The sequence below is a fragment of the Pan troglodytes genome, chromosome X (genome assembly GCF_028858775.2).
Source record: "Pan troglodytes isolate AG18354 chromosome X, NHGRI_mPanTro3-v2.0_pri, whole genome shotgun sequence".
Lineage (NCBI taxonomy): Eukaryota > Metazoa > Chordata > Mammalia > Primates > Hominidae > Pan > Pan troglodytes.
The window spans coordinates 975,138-980,275 of NC_072421.2; positions in this window are offsets into that span (position 1 = coordinate 975,138).

The following is a 5,138-nucleotide window of genomic DNA, read 5'->3' on the forward strand; positions in this document are numbered from 1 at the left end:
CCATTAGGTCCCAGTCCCAGGATGGAGCTGGAGTCGAGCCTGCTGTGTAGACGGCCATTAGGTCCCAGGATGCAGGTACATCCTAGTCTGCTGCATAGATGGCCATTAGGTCCCAGTCCCAGGATGGAGCTGCATAGGAGCCTGCTGTGTAGACAGCCATTAGGTCCCAGTCCCAACACACACAAACCACAGTAAACACATACACTATGCACAACACAGATGCCACACCACACACACACATAACACATAAAATACACACTACACACAAAACACATACTGCACACAACGCACAGAATACACACTACACACAAAACACATACTGCACACACACAGAATACACACTACACACAGCACACACAAACCACACTAAACACATATGCTATGCACAACAAAGATGCCACACAACACACACACATAGAACACACAAAATATACACAACACACACAAACCACACTAAACACATATGCACAACACAGATGCCACAGAACACACACACATAACACATAAAATACACACTACACACAAAACACATACTGCACACAACGCACAGAATACACACTACACACAAAACACATACTGCACACAACACACAGAATACACACTACACACAGCACACACAAACCACACTAAACACATATGCTATGCACAACAAAGATGCCACACAACACACACACATAGAACACACAAAATATACACAACACACACAAACCACACTAAACACATATGCACAACACAGATGCCACAGAACACACACACACATAAAACACGCAAATACATACTATACACAACACAGCACAAACCACACACTGCACACACAAAATGCACACTACACACAAACCACACTAAACACACTCTGCACAGTACAAACACCACACTAAATATACATATACACAAAATACATATGGCACACAAAATACATAGAAAAACACAGACTGGCCTCACAAACCACACACACTATGCACAACACAGATGCCACACCACACACACACATATAACACACAAAATACACACTACACACAGCACACACAAACCACACTAAACACATATGCACAACACAGATGCCACACAACACGCACACACCCAACACACAAAATACACACTACACACAACACACACAAACCACAGTAAACACACTGTGCACAACACAGATGCCACACAACACACACACATACAACACACAAAATACAAACCACACTAAACACATATCCTGTGCACAAAACAGATGCCACATAAAACACACACATGCAACACACAAAATACCTACTACATATACACAACACTAAACACAGACGTTATGCACAACACAGATGCCACACAATACACACACAAAACACACAAATACTACACACAACACAAACCACACTAAACACACACTGCATGCACAAAATACACACTACACACAACACATGCAAACCACACTAAACACACACTATGCACAATACAGATACCAGACAACACACACTTACAACACAGAAAATACACACTACACACAACACACACAAACCACACTAAACACATACACTCTGCACAGGACGGACGTCACACTGAATACACACACAACACATAATATACAATTACACGCAACAGACACAGACGTCGCTAAACAGACACACTGCACAGGACAGACACCACACTAAACACACACACACACACACACACAAATGTAGGTCACCCCCACATCATGAGCCCCAAGAGCCAGTTGATTTCTGCCTCAACAACGGTTGATTTGAAGGAACTTACGATGAATTAAGATGTGGACATCTGGCCGGGTGCGGTGGCTCACGCCTGTAATCCCAGCACTGTGGGAGGCCGAGGCGCGTGGTGGTCATGAGGGTTGGATCCTCATGAATGGGATTCATCCCTTATAAAAGAGACCTCAGGCCGGACGAAGGGGCGCCCACCACCAAGCCCGGCTAATTTTTTGTATTTTGGGTACAGACGGGGTTTCACCGTGTTGGCCAGGATGGTCTCAATCTCTTGACCTCGTGATCCGCCCTCCTCGGCCTCCCAAATTGCTGGGATTACAGGTATGAGCTACCACACCCAGCTTCTCAATTTTTTAAAACTGAGATTAAGTTTGCATGGCATGCAAGCAATCATTTCAAAAGTGAACAGTTCAGGGACATGTGTGCATTTACAATGTTGGTGTACATTTACAATGAGAGGGATTGGGGGTGTGACTGTTTAATAGGGTTCCTTCTGGGGGAGCAAAATATTCTAGGAATAGAATTTTCCAGAAGGAAACCTATGAAACAGTCACACCCCCAATCCCTCTCTCTCAGCCCCTGGCAGTCACAAAGCTCCTTTCTGTCTCTACGAATTTGTCTGTTCTGCGTTTATTTTTTAATAGACTTGCTTATACATAGAAAAGAATTTCAAAGTTTGGCCACTGCTGTGCTTGCTGCTGGTGGCTATGGGGTCTTGATACTTCTTAGGATATCCCCCTAGGATAACATCAGGGTTCCTGAGGACATCTGACTTCTGTTCTTTTTTTTTTTTTTGAGATGGAGTCTCGCTCTTGTCACCCAGGCTGGAGTGCAGTGGCGCGGTCTCGGCTCACTGCAACCTTTGCCTCCCGGGTTCAAGCGATTCTCCTGCCTCAGCCTCCCGAGTAGCTGGGATTGCAGGTGCCCTCCACCGTGCCCGGCTAATTTTTGTATTTTTAGTTGAGATAGGGTTTCACCATCTTGGCCAGGATGGTCTCGAACTCCTGACCTCAGGCGATCCACCCATCTTGGCCTCCCCAAAGTGCTGGGATTTCAGGCGTGAGCCACCATGCCCAGTCGAATTGTGTTCTTTTTGTTGAGACAGAGTCTCGCTCTGTCGCCCAGGCTGGAGTGCAGTGGCGCGATCTCGGCTCACTGCAACCTCCGCCTCCCAGGTTCAAGCGATTCTCCTGCCTCGGCCTCCCGAGTAGCTGGGATTACAGGTGACTGCCACCATGCCCAGCTAATTTTTGTATTTTTTCATAGAGACGGGGTTTCCCCATGTTGGCCAGGCTGGTCTCGAACTCCTGACCTCGTGATCCACCCGCCTCGGTCTCCTAAAGTGCTGGAATTACAGGCATGAGCCACTGTGCCCAGCCGACTTCTGTTCTTTTTGTTGAGATGCAGTCTCGCTCTTGTCACCCAGGCTGGAGTGCAGTGGTGCGATCTCAGCTCACTGCAAGCTCTGCCTCCCGGGTTCGAGCGATTCTCCTGCCTCAGCTTCCCAAGTAGCTGGGATTACAGGCGCCTGCCACCACGCCTGGCTAATTTTTTGTGTTTTTAGTAGAGATGGGGTTTCACCAGGTTGGCCAGGCTTGTCTCGAACTCCTGACCTCAGGTGATTCACCTGCCTCAGTCTCCCAAAGTGCTGGGATTACAGGCGTGAGCCACCACTCCCAGACTGATTTATTTTCTTTAAACAAAGCGCAGGGGCCACTGTGAGATTATGTCACCTCTCTGTGGTGTTTTTCCCCTTTTTATCCAATATACTGCATTTTGACACACATTTCTATTGTACAGAAAGACATGTTCATGCTTCTTGCACTTTTTTTTTCAGAAGTTACCCTAAATCTATGTGTCTTGGCCTCTTAAAAACAAAACAAAACAAAAAAAACAAACCTACACTTCCATAGTTGAAAAACTGGACTGGTTTTGGGTGCTACCACACACGTCTCACCACAAACGCAGTTGAGAATCAAGCGACTGTTTCAATAGCTCATAAATGGTGGTGAGAAAAGCCTGTTTGTAACCACTTCAGCATTTGAAATTAAACTCATCATTTAAGGATTTCTAAAGGTAATCATTTGGTCAACAACAGCAAAAACTATTCCTTTTCTTCCCTCCCTTCCCTCCTTCCTTCTTTCCTTCCTTTTCCTTCCTTCCTTCCCTCCTTCCTTCCTTTCTTCCCTCCCTCCCTTCCTTCTGCTCTCCCTCCCTTCCCTCCTTCCTTCTTTCCTTCCTTTTCCTTCCTTCCTTCCCTCCTTCCTTCCTTCCTTTCTTCCCTCCCTTCCTTCTGCTCTCCCTCCCTTCCCTCCTTCCTTCTTTCCTTCCTTTTCCTTCCTTCCTTCCCTCCTTCCTTCCTTTCTTCCCTCCCTCCCTTCCTTCTGCTCTCCCTCCCTTCCTTCTGCTCTCCCTCCCTCCCTTCTGCTCTCCCTCCCTTCCCTCCTTCCTTCTTTCCTTCCTTTTCCTTCCTTCCCTCCTTCCTTCCCCGCTCTCTCTTTCTCTTTCTTTTTCTTTTTCTTTCTTTCTTCCTTTTTCTCCTTCCTTCCTTTTCCTTCCTTCCTTCCCTCCTTCCTTCCTTCATTTCTTTCTTTTCTTCTTTCTCTCTCTCTTTCTTTTTCTTTCCCACGGGGAGAGGGGCGCCGTGAATGTAGCCCATATAGACCTAGAAGAGAGATGATCAGCCATCATCTCTCTCTCTTTCTCTATCTATTAATCTATCTATATATCTTACCTATCTATGTATCTATTATATCTATGTATCTATCTATATCTATTTATGTATTCTATGTATCTATTTTATCTATTTATCTATATCTATTCTATGTATCTATTATATCTATGTATCTATATCTATCTATTCTATGTATCTATTTTATCTATGTATCTATCTATATCTATTTATGTATTCTATGTATCTATTTTATCTATGTATCTATATTCTATGTATTATATCTATGTATCTATATTTATGTATTCTATGTATCTATTTTATCTATGTATCTATCTATATCTATTTATTCTATGTATCTATTATATCTATGTATCTATATCTATTCTATGTATCTATTATATTTATCTATGTATCTATGTATGTATGTATCATCTATCTTATCATGTATTATATCTATTATCTATCTTATCTATCATCTATCTATTGTATCTATTATCTATCTGTCTATCATCTATGTATCTATTATATCTATCTATATCTATCATCTATGTATCTATTATATCTATCATCTATTATGTCTATCATCTCTCTATCATCTATGTATCTATGTATTATATCTATCTATCATCTATCTATCTATCCATCTATCTATGTATGTATGTATCTGTCTATTATCTATGTATCTATCCATCTATCTATCATCCAACTGGATTATCAATATCCGTGCTCCCACACATATTTCACTCTCTCTCTCTCTC